The sequence below is a fragment of the Pipistrellus hanaki genome, assembly GCF_964339955.1.
Source record: "Pipistrellus hanaki genome assembly, chromosome: 7".
Classification (NCBI taxonomy): Eukaryota; Metazoa; Chordata; class Mammalia; order Chiroptera; family Vespertilionidae; genus Pipistrellus; species Pipistrellus hanaki.
The window spans coordinates 29,716,444-29,734,007 of record NC_140509.1 but is presented as its reverse complement, the minus strand read 5'-3'; positions in this window follow the sequence as shown (position 1 = coordinate 29,734,007).

The window sequence follows — 17,564 nt, the reverse complement described above, 5'->3', positions numbered from 1 at the left end:
TGTTCCGTTTTATGAAATGTCGTACCTTCTCCTCTGTCCATCTGACAAAACCCTGCTTGTGTGGCCACTGCTGTAAAGCATTCCAGGACTCACTCAGCACGCTTTAATGCGATTTTGTTGTTTCTTATTGCACCAGCAGCGCTCTCCCCTGACATAGCGGAGGCTGGCTATATGTGTGGGTCCTCCTGATGCTCTCCTGGCTTCATCCATATCCTGCGTATCCTCTTGAGTTCATTTGCTCCATTTGGCTTGGCTGAGTTTTGGATTCCATTACTGCTTGATTTTCCCTTCTCTGTCCACCACTCCCCACTCTGGACTTGATGTGTTAGAGCAGTGGTCGGCAAACTCATTAGTCAACAGAGCCAAATATCAACAGTACAATGATGGAAATTTCTTTTTGAGAGCCACATTTTTTAAACTTAAACTTCTTTTAACGCCACTTCTTCAAAATAGACTTGCCCAGGCTGTGGTATTTTGTGGAAGAGCCATACTCAAGGGGCCAAAGAGTCACATGTGGCTTGCGAGCCGCAGTTTGCTGACCACGGTGTTAGAGGATGCCTTTTTGTTTTTGTTTTGTTACTCCTCACCTGAGGATATTTTTCCATTGATTTTTTTAGAGAGAATGGAAGGGAGAGGGAGGGACAGAGAGAATCATCGATGTGAGAGAGCACATTGATTGGTTGCCTCCTGCACACACTACAATCAGGGCCGGGGAACCTGCAGCCAGGGTACATGCCCTTGATTGGAATTGAACCTGGGACCCTTCAGTCAAAGAGCTGGCACTCTATGCACTAAGCCAAACCAGCTAGGGCTAGAGAATGCCTTTGATATCATTTCCATTCTCCTTTTGTTCCTGACCCCTACCAGCCATTTCTCTTACCCCATTCCCATGCCTTATTCCGATTCCCGAAATACTGGCCAGATACCCAATTCCCTACATGCCTAAGAAGGCAGTTTTGATAAGAGCTTGGAAATTCTTTAGGGAAGGAACTATTCTTTCACCTATGTGTCCTCAACACTTATAATCATATAAGTGTTCAATGGATGTTTATTAAATACATGAATATATGAATGAATATGGCAAGAAGAACTAATCTGGCAGAAGCTCCTACTTAGGGGATACTAGTGAAAAGCAGGCTTCATCTCACTTTTTTTTAATAAATATATTTTATTGATTTTTTTACAGAGAAGAGAGAGGGAGAGAGTGTTAGAAACATCGATGAGAGAGAAACATTGATCAGCTGCCTCCTGTACACCCCCTACTGGAGATGTGCCCACAACCTAGGTACATGCCTTTGACCGGAATCAAACATGGGACCCTTCAGTCCGCAGGCTGACACTCTATCCACTGAGCCAAACCGGCTTTGGCCATCTTACTTCTTGAATGGTGATCACTGAGTTTGGATTTTGCCCTATAGATTGGGGATTCTCAACCTTTTTAGGGCCTGAGGGAGGATAAAACAAAAAAACAAAAAACCCTAGATATTTCTCCCAGCAAAATAATTTTCTACAACATACAAAACTTGCACAGAATTTCACCATCTTTAAAAATTCCCTTGAAGCCCATCTGTGAATGCCTGGTATAACCCAGTTATACCCAATGGAGAAGCATAGAAAGTTTTATAGTTTTCATCATGTCTGGATATGGGAAGATGAAATGATGCTTGAAGGAGGTGTTCAGAATAGACTCGAAGGTAGGGCACTCTGAAGAGCTAGGATCTGGGTGTAAGGTGATGAGGGGCTAAGATAGAATATGATACAGTGTGAATAAAAGAAATGGTTAGATATAAGAGACATTGGAAAGAAAAAATAGAGGGGCTTGATTATCAATTTTATGGAGGAACTAAAGAATAGTTATTCTGTGCTCTTGAAAAAAGGTTCTTAAAGAAGTTAAAGTCTGAGGCAATTGATTCAACAATCATCACTTTTTAAAATGAGTGATACTGATACACGTAAAATAGATTAATATTTCCAAATATATTGACTCATTTGTTGGGAACAGTAAATTTACCTGCCCAGTAATCTGATGACTTGATCATCATTGGCTTAGAAATTCAGTGGGAGAGAACAGAAGTAGGATGGAGGTGTAGTTTACAAGTTACCAAATTTTAAAACTACTGTGTTTCCCCGAAAATAAGACATCCCCTGAAAATAAGACCTAGCACAACTTTGGGAGAAAAAATTAATATAAGATACTGTCTTATTTTCGGGGAAACAGGGTAGCACCTTTCCTTCCCTCCCTCTTTCCTTTCATTCCTTTCTTTCTGTCTCTTTCATATAAAGCAGAACACACTTTTCTGTAAATTACACTTCCCCAACCATTTAAAAAGTGAAATATACCTATTCTGTTGTTTGGTGCTCAATTAAAACAAAATGCCTTCCTGTAAAACCTGTCCACGATGCCGTTGTACTTCTGCGTTCAGGTTGGTGAAGTCTCTCATACTTCAGCAATTGCCTATTTGAATTTATGATATTGCTTGTGTGCATGGAGCATGAGTAACTCTGCCTAGAAATGCATTAAAAGCCTGTAAGATTTAGAAGATATCAGGCTTAGCATAAATTAAAACTAGGCATTAAATGTGGTCTGTGGGGATAAACCTGAATGAATGCAACTATGTGAAAAAGATTAATACAAGCTCAGTCATTTGGAAATTCCTTTGATTACACTTCTCTCAGAAGATGGGAAAAGGTGGCCCATTTTTGCTATTACTAGGTTTTCTACAATCTTTAATCATTTCTCCTCTAATTTCTTTGTTTCTTTTTCCATTTTACCTTCCATTGCTCTTGTCTGTGAGCAAACACTCCTTTTGAGACTTACTTCTTTGTGTCTTTAATTTTAGTCTTCCATTTCTTTTTATGAAAATGGATCCATCTATTATGTTCTTTCTTTACCTGACCAGTCTCTTTATTGCCTCCTCACTTAGGTGCAAACAAGCTCAAATGGGCTCAAATAGGCTCACTATTATTTTATGTAATTATCTTCTCTTTCTCCATCCCTCCTTTGTTCACATCCTGTGTAGCTACACTTTTACTTTTTTAAAATATATTTGTTGATTTTTTTACAGAGAGGAAGGGAAGAGGGATAGAGAGCTAGAAACATCGATGAGAGAGAAACATCGACCAGCTGCCTCCTGCACGCCCCCATACCGAGGATATGCCCGCAACCAATGTACATGCCCGACCGGAATCGAACCTGGGACCTTTCAGTCCGCAAACCAATGCTCTATCCACTGAGCCAAACCAGTTTCGGCTGTAGCTACTCTTTTTGCCTCACCTCCCAGTATATTTTTCACATTAATTAAGATGCATGGTAGGTTATGCTATGACAACAAATACACGCTGAACTCTCAGAGGCTGAGCAAGACATGTGTATCCCTTTACACCACAGTCTGATAAAGGCTGGGAAGGCTGCTCCTCTCCCAGTGGCAACCGGGAGGCCTGGGCTGCATCCAGCTCAGCACTGCCCTGCTCGGGTGGAGTCCTTTGATTCAGCCACACAGACAAGGGAGAGAGTGTGCATGTAGATGAAACCCTTGACTTGAACTGCCCAGACCAGAAGAACCACCTCATTTCCCCTTTTGTTCCTTTGATGAGAAACAGTCATATTATCTCAATTTGGTGCATGAAGGTGGAAAATGTTGAGGAGCACATGGATTTTTGATGAGCAATAACGGTCTTGTCCTTATCCCCATTCCCTCAATATCATGTTTCTCACCCCTTTGAAGGAGTAAAAGAACAGGTCACAGCTTGATTATGCCCCATGTCCCTCAGGCTGCACCTGGGCGCATTCTGTGTCCTTCAGGCTGCATCTGGCCAATGCTTTGGAAGGCGAGGCTATACTAAACTGAATATATGATTTGAAATGTTAAACTGGCCTACACTGGACTGGATTTCTAAAATATTCCAACTGAGCAGAAAGCTATGGGGTCTTCCTGAAATGCTGTTAGGAGCCTGGAAAGAGATTTGACAAAGCATATTTGAAAATGGTGATTGAGAAAAATAAAATTGTTTGTACCTTATTGGGTTTAAGACTGTCCAATATAAAGCCTGTGTTGAGTTTAGAGAACAATATAATTAGATAGAAATAAAACTATGCCACATTTTATTGTTAAATGTAAGCTACATGAAACAAAGTCGTTTTTTGTCTTTGAATAAGCTTGGCGATTTTACTTCAATTTAGATGACAGAAAAGGAATCTTAATCACATTTTAAATTAAATTCAAAGATAGATGTAAAAATAATTGAAGTTTGGTGAAGGCCTTTCTGCTAAGAGTGCTGTGAAACTCTCATAATTAGATTACTGCTTAATGCCCGTGGAGCATTGCAGCCAGTGTGGATCAGGCCTAATCGTCAAGTGCGTCCCCTCTAAACAAAGCAAGTGCTCTGCAATGCCCTCACAGTGACCCCCTGAGTGGAGTTTTCAAATTCTAACAAATCCTCACACGTGCTTTTAACTTCTAGGGATTTTAGTGTGAATTATCATTTAAAGATAGAGTTTGATGAATAAAGTATCCCCATGGGTAATGAAAAAAGAAGTCTTTTGTTATGGCAAATAAAATACTTTAGGTATGAAGCGAATGACTCAGATGATATTCAGAGGGCTGGGATAGGCCTGACATGTTATCTCAACCTTCTTCTTCCTTACGCCCTCCCACCACAATCAGCCTTGTTTCTAAGGATCTCCAGAGGAAAAGGATTTCCACATCACACTGCTCAGCCATCCTTCTGGTCACTCAACTAAATCTGTATATTATTGATTAAACGGAATATTATTTATTATAGATTTCTTAAAGCCATGCCTATTGTGTTCTTACAATTTTTCTTACTTATGATTGTATTAATTCTTTACACTTTCAAGTGCCTTTTCTCTCCTGGAAGACAAGGCATTTATTTGTTAGGATATAGCAAATTGTTGGGATCTAAAATAATGTTGGGATTGAAAAGATATTTGTCATTTGGTTTTAAAATGGGAAGGATCCCACCAGGACATCTATGGCACATATGGACATCTATCTAATTTGCAGATTCTAAAGAACTCTGCAAGTTCATTTGATTGGTGGAAGAGCTGGGACTCAAGTGATTTTTCATGCTGGTGCTTTGTGCCTTATATAATAATTTCTCCATTCTGTGTACCTCTTTATGGACATAGAGTGGGTGGAAAGACTGAGTTGGGATATATGCAAGCAAGATTAGTATCAGTAACTAAAAAAGACGATGGACATATTGCTTAGAGGGTATAGACAAAATAAAATCAAAATTATTATTTGTAATTATACTCTAATTTGTTTAATTACTCTCTGCCTGACCCATTAAATTGTAAGCTCCAAAACAGCAGTAATATTTTAAATTATGTTTTAAGAACAGGCATATGGTTGCCATTTCTTAAAGAGATATTTAATTAGGCAATTTGTCATTTCTCTTTAAGTATTTTCTCTAATATTATATTAGCAGTTCCACAGGTGATTTCCCAGGTCTAAAATTTGTGAATTTAATGATTCCGTCTTTTTTCACAAAGTCATCCTTTAAATTAATTGCTAAAGTACTTTATATATATCTCTGTATATAAAAATCTCAGCTACCAAACGACTGAATGATTGAACAACTGGTTGATTGGTTGCTGTGACACAAACTGACCACCAGGGAACAGACACTCAATGCACAGGATCAGGCTCCCTCTTGCCTGGATAGGGCCTGTGGGGATTGGGCCGAAACTGGCTTTCTGACATCCCAGGTCCCAGATTGCAAGAGAGTGCAGGTCAGGCTGAGGGATCCCATCAGTGCATGAATCCATGCACCGAGACTCTAGTACAATATATACATGTTTCTAAATATATTGATATATACATACACACACACATAATATACATATATATGTACTAGTATATACACACATACATACATACATACATATTTCTAAATGTCATCAGAAAAGCCATGGTGTAGGGGTCTCTTGGAATTTTTGATAAAAGGATATTTCTAGTGGAATACTTGTTAATTGCATCATTTTAAAGTAGACAAATGGACCAATGAGTCATCTTACAAATTGAGAGCCACTATTGATGAAACTATCCATTGATGTATTTCATTGATGGATCATTCAACCTGCAGTTGGTCCAATTCTGAAGGTTAGGAGATAACTGGAGGTGTCCCTATAAATGAATTATAGATCTCCCTCCCTCCTTGATTTGACTTTATTTTAAATTGCCAAAGAGTACATTGATATATTCTCATACAAAAGTTAAACAAAATAGCAGTTACAGAGCAAAACCTAAATTTTTTCCTTAATAATTTATTAATATTTTCAGGCTGCCATAAAAACAAAACACCATAGACTGAGATTTTCTCACAGTTCTGCAAGCTGGAAGACTGAGATTACGGTGACAGCATGGCCAGGTTCTGATGTGAGCTTTCTCACTGGCTGTGATGGCTGCCTTCTCACTGTGTGCTCACATGGTGGACAGAGAGAACAAGCTCTCTGGTGTCTCTTCTTGTAAGGCCACTAATCCCATGAAGAGGGTACCACAGTCATAACCTATTGGGGCCCAATTACCTCCCAAAGGCCCCATCTTTAAATACTTATCACCTTGTGGGTAGGACTTCAACATACAGATTTAGGAGGGATACAAGACAGTCCAGGGAAATAATATTGATGAATTTGTGTAATGTTTGCTAATTTATATAATGTGAATTCTGTTCCAGGATCTGTCCTAAACAATACTTGCACGTTATATACATTTTACAGATGAGGAAACAGGGATCCAGAGAAAACACTGAGCTAATAAGTGGTGGAGCCGGGACTCAAATTAGGAGATTTCATCATAAAGTCCTTGCCTTAAATTCTACTTCACAAGATTCTCTAAGACCTCACTCTTTCTATAAAACCCTTTCAGTGGTGGCCAACCTTCCGGACCTCATGGACCACAGTTGGGGACCACTGGGTGATGTTTTTTTTGTGTGTGTGTTTTTTTCTCGCTGAGTTCATCAGGAGAGTACCTGATATAGCACGTGGCATATAGAACAGAACATGCTAAGCCTCTGGGCTGCTCCTCTTCCTGTATCCACCCTACCCTGCTTTCCTCATTCATGCTTGTCAGTCCTTAGGATTTCAACCTAGCAGCACTTCATTACGGAGGTTTCCCTGATTTCCCACCCCATTTATTATAGAGTAAGAAAATGAGATCCAGAGAGGTAAAGTTTTTCCAAGAGGCTGCCTTGCTACTTGGTATCAAAATTAGGACTAGAATTCATGCCCGTTGATTTAAGAGAGCTCTCTTTCAGCCCATTAGTTGGATTTTCTGAAACTCAAACTCACCACTATGACTCAAGGGAGGAATTCATAAGAGTACTATAGTCTTGGGCTTTGGAGTATTTTGGAAAGACACACTTTAGAAGTTGAATCTATAAGCTGATTTTTAAAAAAGCAGCTGCAAGATAATAGAGACCTCTCTAGACTTCAGCACAAGGCACAAAATAAAAATTTGAAATTAGTTCTGTGAAAGACAAGGTCACTTAAAATGATTTTTTTGGTTATAAGTTACACGAAGGTATGGAGGCAGTACTACTAGTATCTATTAGAAAAACAGAGAGGATCAAATTGTTTTAAGAATTTAAATCTAAATGTGTAAGTGAATATGTATTAGTTGCCTATTGTTACCAGCAAATTATAATAAATTCAGCAGCTTAAAACAACTCATTTATTATTTTACAATTGCATAGGTCAGAAGTCTGGTAGGCTTTGCTGATTTCTTTGCTATGGGTGCCATAAGGCTGAAATCAAGGTTTTGGCCAGGGTAGAGGCCCTGAAGAAGAATCCACTGCAAGGCTCATGTGGGTTGTTGGCTAAGGGTTATTTTCTGTTTCAGAGGCTGCCTGCATTCCCTGGCTTGTGGGCTTCTTCCTCCATCCTTAAAGCCAGCAACAATAGGTTCAGTCCTTCTCATACGTATCTCTTTGATGTCATTCTCCTTTTTGCATCAACTTCCCTGCCTTCTTTTCTGCCGTAACTCTCTGATTAACTCTTCCACTTTTCTCTCCTACTTTAAAGCACCTTGCTTAATAACATATTGGGCCCAGCTGAATACTCCAGGATAGTATCACTATTTTAGTGTCCATAGTCATAATCACATTGATATCTTGCCATATAAAGTCACACTGTTCTGGGAATTCGGGTGTGGAAATCTTTGGGAGTTCATTATTCTGCTTGCCAGAGTCTATCTTCTGGCCCTGAAAGAGTCACATCCATCCCACATAACCAAATACATTCATCTCATCCCAAGATCCCCAACGATCTCATCCCATCACAACATCAACTTAAATCAAGATCGCATCAAAATGTCATCACTTCCAAAATTCCAGATCTAATCACCTAATTTATCTAAATCAGAGGATAATCCTTCTTAAAGCACAACTCCTATCCTTTAGGCCTTTGAAACTAAAGAAATCAGTTATTTGCTCCAAACCTATGATGATGGGACAGGCATCGGATAATAGTTATAGACATTCTGGTTCAGAAGGGAGAAAATGAAAAGATGAAAGGAGTCACTGGTGCCAAGTGATTTTGGAATCCAGCCATGCAGATTTCATTAGATTTCAAGGTTTTGGGAGGAAAATCCTCTGGGTTCTTGTCTACATCCTCTTGGGCTCTTATTTCCTTTCTCAGAGTCACACCATCTTTTCCAAGAAAAGGAGCACAGTTTGCAACTGAGTAGTTTTGTCGGCCTGTTTTCTGCAGGTAGAATGGTGGGGGTCTGACAGCCTCTTTCAGTTCTGGCTGGCAGTGTTTCCACCGTCATAATATCCTCAAGAGTTTGGTGAGTCTCCCCTGTGTGTCCTGGGGGTTCACCTTGTACACAGGTCTTTCTTAGATAATCTTAAACTATTTAGGCTTCTGCTGATACGACTGAAGGTCTTTATGAATCACATCCATAGTCTCTTCAAATAGCCCCTGTGCAACTGAATATTCGGAACTTTTGAACTTTCTAAGGCATTAGCAGAAGGTGTTACAGACACATGTGCCTGCTGTCTCTGTAATGGGGCTTCCTGACGAAAGGATCTCTTCAAAGCCAGAGATGGTGGGTCAAGCCCTTCTCAAGTTTTGAATCTGACTTCTCCTTTGGCTTCAGATCTCCTCTGCCTCTTTTGTTTCTTTACCTCCTTATGATTGAATCCAGCCATAGAAATTTCTCTACTTTTAAGTGCTCACGTCTCCCTAATGTTCCTATTTTGGGATCCATAACCTTAATCACATTTTCAATGTCTGTTTTGCCCCATAACATAATATTTATAAGTTCTGTGGATTAGCATGTGGTAATCATTGGTGGGCCTTTTTTTTTTCTTTCTTTTTTTCTTTTTCCCTCCTACCTACAACAGAATATTATTCCACAGATCTATCAGGTCATGGTAGGAATATGAGAGGGGAGGTGGGAACTGAAGAGAGAATAGATCCTGACAGCCAAAGGAAATTGGAAAACATTCAATGTGTTACGGACCTTGATTTCAGAGTAGCTACGTACAGTAGGTTGGTGGCTGAGAGTACCAAGCAACTGCTGAGTAGCCTGACAAAGCTAGAAAAGCCTTTCTGGTTTGAACAGGAAGGTAAATGAGGCAGCAAGGAAGCCCAAGTAGAAGAAAAAATTGCCTTCATCTTTAGTCCTCATGAACAAGTCTGGCCATAGGTTATAGGTGTGCGAGTAGAGAGATACGAGAGCCTCACAGATCAACACTGAACTATGCTATTTTACGTTAAGTGTTTTTATTTTATTTTATTTTATTTTATTTTTTTTATATTTTATTGATTTTTCACAGAGAGGAAGAGAGAGGGATAGAGAGTTAGAAACATCAATGAGAGAGAATCATCGATCAGCTGCCTCTTGCACACCCCCAACTGGGATGTGCCCGCAACCAAGGTACATGCCCTTGACAGGAATCGAACCCGGGACCTTTCAGTCCACAGGCTGACGCTCTATCCACTGAGCCAAACCGGTCCCAGCACGTTAAGTGTTTTTAATTCACTTCTGCAGTAAGAGTACTAGCCTGCTGATCTCCTACTGCAGAGATTCTCATGAATGAGAGTGTCTGGGTGGATAATAAACCAATAACATCTAATTCCTGGAAACCCTTTACTTGGAGTACTCCTGTGAGAACACAGAGGCGTAATAGCTTCTATCGCGTCTCTGAGTAACGGTATGGTAATTGTCTATTTATTTTTTCCTGCAGTAGAATTATTCATCTGGATCTCAGGAGTCACACTCCTCCTAACCTGGCAGCTCCACAGGAGTAGCAGATCGTCAGCGGTAAATCATATGAAGATAGGCTGTGGCACTTCACTAAGAGACTCCTCAATCCTGGAAGAGTGTGCAGGCATCTATTTAAGGACTCTGCCATTTCCATCTGCTGCAGTTTCAATTACACTGCCAGTGTGATGTTTAAACTGCCGCGTACTAGAAAATTAATCAGAGAACCTCATTCATTCCAGTTTGCTTTTCTGCGGTGCTGGCTCACCAGTACAGATATATGATGAGATACCATATTTAGCTTAGCACGTAAATCAAGGTTACAAGAATACACAGTGACATTAGTGTGTTTAATACTCCTTTCCTGGCCCTGAAGGCTGCTTTCTAAATGGGATTCTTTCCAAATCCTCTCCATAGGGGAAAGTAAAAGTAATTTAGAATACAAGCCAGTATTTAGTAATTCACACAACATGTTTAATATGAAAGCTAAATCTTAAACTAAAATTTTATTCCAAGCACCAAGAATTTGGACGTAAGCCACAGTAATAACTGAAAGGTCTTCCTTTTCTTTTTTTCCTCCCTCTCTCTCTCTCTCTCTCTCTATCTCTCTCTCTCTCTCTCTCTTTCTCTCTCTTTGGTGGTGAAATAGAAACCATGATCAGGGAGTAACATTGTGTGCGTATGTTTATTGTTTTTTCTCATTTATATCTTTCTTAAAGATATAGTACTTAATATTTATATATGCTGGTACTTAAATATTGGGATATTACCTTTGCACTCCATCCCAGAGCACCATTCAGTCTTGTGTGGAAGTGACTTCTCTTCATGTGCCATAATCACCTGGGACAGTGTGGCTGGGACAGGGGAGTCTGTGTGAGTTTGTCTCTTTGCTTACCTAAATTTATGGCCATTTACTTTTGTTTCTTATTATCATTCTTCCATCCTGTGCCACAAATAATTTGTGCCCAAAGTCCAGTTTTATTCCAAGGTGAAGGAATTTAAGTTATAAGCTTCAGAGGTTTAAGAGTCATGATCAGCCCTAGTTGGTTTGGCTCAGTGGATAGACCGTTGGCCTGCTGATTGAAGGGTCCCGGATTTGATTCCAGTCAAGGGCACATGCCTGGGTTGTGGGCTTGATCCCTAGTAGGGGGCATGCAAGAGGCAGTCAATCAATGATTTTCTCTCATCATTAATGTTTCTCTCTCTCTCTCCCTCTCATTTCCTCTCTGATATATATAAAACTCTGTTAGTGTCAAAAGTCTCACTTGCCATCTCAGCCTGTGGCAGTGGCCTCTCCAGTGAATGTCGCCCAGTTACCTCAGGCTCTTAGCCCACGTCACCTTATGGTAGGAGCCAGAGATGACTTGAAAGAACAAGAAGGTAATGATAGGTTTTGAAAGGTATTTGTGGAATGATGTGCGAAGTGACCTTTTCTCACCCCCCCAACTCCCCACCCCTGCCACTGAAACCTTCAGTCAGTTCTATTAACCACATGAAAGATTTATTTTTCTGTCCGAATTGATGCCTAGCAAAGTAGAGACACATTTGTGGGGGCAGACACCCGAGAGCAGAGGAGAATAAATCACCTGAAATCTAGCATAGTTCTAGGAAGGGCTTTGGACTTGCACAGACCAGGGCAACTTCATTTAGAACTCAAGGAGTAGGGAAGACCCCAGGTACTATCTGTATTGTGCATGCTAACACAATAAGGTGTTTAAATGTCACTGTCAAAACCTTCATCGGCAAATACCAGTGTTGACTGAAAGTTCAGCTTAATAGAAGCATTTTTTTCCCCTTGCGAAAAAAATACAAGTGTGATCTTTGCCCTCCTGATATTATCATTCAATCTGGAAAGACTTGACCACAGTACAAGTGTGATCTTTGCCCTCCTGATATTATCATTCAATCTGGAAAGACTTGACCATCTCTATATATCTCATTCCAAACGTCACACCATTTATTTCCTTCCTAGGCTTACTCTAATCTCACTTGAAAATGACACAAAGCCATATTGCCTTGTCTCCCAGAGGTGTACCCTTAGTTACAATTAACTGCTCACTAAGGGGAGGCTGCTGTTTGAACAGTAAATACACTTTGCCACGTCTTTGATATCGAGTTGGCAATTTCGAGAACATATCATTTCATATGAGCAACAAAGTCAAAAATGTTTCAGGAAATCTGCAAGTCCAACACTGAAGGTCGGTTGTCTCTTCAGATCTGTGAGCATAGCCTGGGAGCGAGGGCTCTGCTCCTTGTTTGTTCTGAGGCCGCTGTTCAGTGAACGCCGTTTCAAGTATAAAGGGGGCTCTGAGTTTTTAACGTCTCACTGAAAGAAACGCTTTTTGCCTCTTGCCTGGCCCTCCTTAGACTTTCCCAAGGAGACATGGCTGGACCCACAAGAAGTTTCCTTGTCTGCTGTGGAGATGCCAGAAAAGCGACGAGAAGAGCACACCAGGCCCATTTATAAAGTAAAACGGTTTCAAGCCACAACGGGTAGCATTTCTAATCCAATTTTCCATGCTGCCTGCATCCGTAACATTGGAAGAAACATTTTTTCTAACGTGTTAAACATTTCTCTGAATTCTTAAATTTTAGATGTTTTATCATTTGGTACTGTATTTGAGATATAAAGAGACAGGGGGTTATTTTGTGTGTGTGGGAGTTGCTGATTTATTTGAATATCACATTAAGAAATATTCTGAGATGTGTCAAGTTGTGGCTATAAATACGTTGTTCTGGGAGCTGGGTATGTCATTGATGGGCTCTTCACATCTTGAAATAATTTGGAACAGGATTTCCTGCAGTGATATATTTGTTCTACCTAACTTTCCCGTGCTCCCAGGTACTGAAAATAAGGAAAGAGTAGCACCATCTTCAGAAAAATAAGGTGAATACACAGTCAATTTTTTTTGGTTTTGAATTTCAGTGGAATCATTCTGGGTTAAGTTTTGATGATGAACAAATTTGATTTGGCTCAATATTGTTGGCTCACCCTGTACAAATCATTAGAACCTCACCCTATTTAGTATTTCCTGCATGTAACAAAAATTTCTCTTGTTCAATAAGGACTTTACTAATACTTTAGTAATAACATCTAACATGTAGTATTGAGTGCTTCCATGTGATAGGCATGTGTTCAGCACTTCAATGCATTGTTTCATTTAATCCTCAGAGCAACTCCATGCTGTGGTATTATTAATCGTATTTTGCAGATGAAATTGTTCAGGTTCCATGAGGTTAGGTAACTTGACCATGAGGTTGGTAAATTGTGGAACTGGGGTCTATAAGAATAAAAGGGTAATATGCTAATTAGACTGGGAGACCTTCTGGACATCCTTCCAGACAATGCCATGGTGGTGAGGCCAAGGCAGAGGTGGTTAGGGGCGATCAGGCCATGAGGGGAGGGCAGTTGGGGGCAATCAGGCCAGCAGGGGGGCATTTGGGGGCGAGCAGGCCAGCAGGCAAAGTGGTTAGGGGAGATCAGGCAGGCAGGTAGGTGAGCAGTTAGGAGCCAGTCGCCCCAGATTTCGAGAGAGATATCCAACTGCTTAAGGGGCCCCAGATTGAAGAGGGTGCAGGCCAGGCTGAGGGACAGCCTTCCCCTGCCCCCATGCATGAATTTTATGCATCAGGCCACTAGTATAATAGTAATAATATTGATAGTAATAATAATAATAATAATAATTGCTAAGATTATATAACATAAACACATTGAATCTTCACATTAACCCAACAATGAGGGAAAGAAGAATAACAGAATAAGTTGTGAAGCCAGAGTTTGAACCATTTGACTCCAACTCTGGAGATTAAGTATTAACTATGAGTTTTAAGGCCTGATGTTCCTTATGATAGCCACAATTCAAATGTAAATGAACATTTTTAGGAAGTTCAGCTGTTTAGTTGTACTAGTTATATTCAAGTGCTCAATAGCCATATATGGCTAGTGGCTACCATATTGGACAACACAGATTACAATGCACTCCCATCATTGAAAAAACTTTTATTAAACAGCACTGGTCTATAATGTTTTCCTGATGAAATTTTAGTGAAATACTGTGGACTCCAGGTAGAGATTTGGGAAACACATTATGTTTTATTGCCAACACATGAACTAATCATCATTTGGGGTGAAATAATTTTACTAATAACTCATCAAATTTTATTTTTATTATTTTCATCATAAAGTTTATGGGAGAAAAATTTCTAATCTTGCCCCTAAATTCTAGGAATTTTGTATCTGTGACTTTCTTTTCATGGGCTACATAACTCCTAATAACCCCATTTGGGAATATTTTCAAAGAGACAAGATGTGCAAGAGAGTATTGAAAATATACCCCAAAATTGGAATTCTTCCAATGCACATATTTACAGATTTCTTTGCTAAGAGAAATAATGATATTTAAAATAACCACTCCCCCACACCCATTCTCTGTTTATTTCCTCCACATTATATCCTGCTTAGACATATGAAACATACCTTGTCTTTTCTGAATGGTGTTCTTTGCTCTATTCTAATGCTGTTTCAAAAGTAAAATAATGGAGAAGTAATTTTCTTACTCTGAATATCTTTGTATTTTTATATACATCTAAGTTCGGTTCTTCTCTTTGGATTTCTTTATTTTTAAATAATTAAATAAAAATAAGAAAATGCAGCTTACTGCTTAAATGCTGACATTCTGAGTACCTGCTAAATTAATTCCAATTTATAAAGTTATTCTGAATGATAATTTCAGAATTGATTGGATGCATTTCTGATGAAGCCCCGTTTCTATAGCAACACATTGGATTTACAGATTAAAAGACTATTCCAAACAGCATTAAGTAAAATTGCATATGCATAGGACGAGTCCCCTCATTCCCTAGAAAAATTTATTAAAAGAAGAAATTATCCAGCCACCTATACGTTGTCTATCCAGCCCTAGAAATAGTTAATTTTATAGCCAATATCCTCTGAGGGGAGAGGGCTCCTTATCAGCGAAGTAGTAGAGTGCCAGTACTGGCAGGTGAGGACATTGTTACTGACAGGTTACTTGTGGGAGTGTCTTTGGTGCCTGAAGTGGGTCAAAGGTGAAGCTAAGGTCTGAGCCTGGGAATGAGTAGTTCAGGCACCAAAGCAAAAACAAAACTGAAGTGAAGTAGTAGACTCAACATGGAGAAACCTCTGGAGAGCAGAATGGAGAAAAATGGGGCAATCTGAGACCGGGGTAGTGAATGTAGCGTTTCTGAGGAGGATAGCACTGTGCTGCCCTAAATAGCAATAGGAGATCTTTAAAGTAAGAACTGTGAGCTATATTTCAGCATGACGTTTTAGTACCTAGTCAGTGTTGAGGGATAATTCTCCATGGGTCTATTAAGTTTCTGTATATCTCATAAGCAGAGGCAATAACTATGCTTATTCCAGATTTTCTTTTCAAAGACTTTTGTAGAATTGAGCAGCCTTGGAAGATACAGTGTCTCTGGAACAAAGTCAAGTTTGTTTACTCACTAGTATAGTAAATATGTCTTCCTAAATGGCAAGGCCTGGCAGGCTTACTGCCCATTATAAAAGACTAGAGGCCTAATGCATAAAATTCGTGCAAGAGTAGGCCTTCCTTCCCTGGCTGCCTGCACCAGCTTCCCTCTGGCACCTGGGACCTGAGCTTCCCCCACAGCCCTGGCTTCATCCTGAAGGTGGTCCAGAAGGACGTCCGGTCTAATTAGCATATTAAGCTTTTATTATTATAGATTTGGGTTTCCTAAGCACTTCTGCAATGGGTCCCCCTATGAAGACAAGGATCACCTGGCCTTCTTCACATCACCCTGTCGGAACTGGGGTTCAGGGAACATGCACAAATGCTGCTACTGTTTACAGCTATGAATAGTAACCTGTGCTTTGTCTCTGACCCAGGAATCTCATGTCTTTGCCAGCGGCTATGAATCCCTGCTAGCCTATCTTATTAGCTTGCAATTAGGGTAACTTTTTAGGCCCTTCCCAGCTCTCCACACTCAGTATGGCTTGAACATTTCCTCATCTTCCTCAGCTTGAGCCCTGAAGCAATGAAAAACGTACTGTTATCACCTAAGGCGCCAACCAACACTGGGCTTCTGCTTCCTCATGCTCTCGTCACTGAAGTGCTGGGGTGAGCAGAGCCCTTGACCCTTTGACTAGGTTTCTGGCATTTCTTGCTGCCCTGCTTCCAAAGGTCTCGGGTGTAAAGGGTAGAGGAATATACTCTGTCCTCACACATAGGTGTTGGCTTGCACTGGGTTTTGTGTCTAGCAATAGCGTCTAGTTTTAACCTTATTTATCACATTTGAACATTTATGCAAAACCAGTAAATAAGCATTTTGCCCTTTTGTTTAGATTGCTTCCTTTTTTTTATCATCAGCGCTCTCTACTATCTCACATGGATACTGACATCTACTTTGAATGGGGTTTTTACTCTTAGATTTGGCTGCTGGGAACCACTCTTCAATACACATTATATGGCTTGCCTGGGTGTGGCAATGTGTTTGACAAGTCCCTCCTAGGAGATTGTTATGACACAACTAATCAATATTCAGGATATGGAGAAAATATTCACGTGACAAATGAGAAACGTTAGAACTTTAATCATAAAGCCAAAACTCTCTTAGTAACGGGAAAGAAACATTATTAGATTCTAAAATCATTTCCTGTTTTGTCCTCTTGCAGAGGATAACAAAATAAATGTAACTCACAGTTTGCTGATGCCGGGTATAAGATGCTTTTGAGAAGCTTTCAACCTGGTCTTGACTTGGTGAGAATTCCAAAAACACTTGATCGAGGATTCTTCTAGATCATCCCCTCCCCTACTTCATGCCATTACAGCTTCACACAAAGTCTAAGTTTCTGGAGGGAAAAAAAAAATTGTGTAAAAGTTTCTACAGAATGGAGACTGTAAAAGCCAATTTCCCTACTCTACAACCAGCTTGAGAGTTATTTCTGTTCTTGTCACATTCAATTTCCTGTATAACAAGGTGACCTTTTAAAAAATGCACAAATTAGTTGTTTTAATTTCATCCACACTACAGAAATTTGGGAATTCTAATGGCACTGGCAATTAACTTGTCCATTTGTGCCCAATCTTGTCACGCTAATGTATAATGATTGGTGCAGAAAAGAGCAGAGCATAAGTAAATAGGAAACATGACCTATGATTTATAATTACACATGCCTTACATTGACTTTGTATTTAGAAACAGTGCTGAGCTTTTAACCCTTTGAACTGAGTTTTCATGCAAAGGCATTAATTATTTTAGAGGCATTTACGACTCAATTTGTATCGCTACTCAGAGTGTCCATCTGTTCTTCTTGAGTTCTGGGAATTAGTG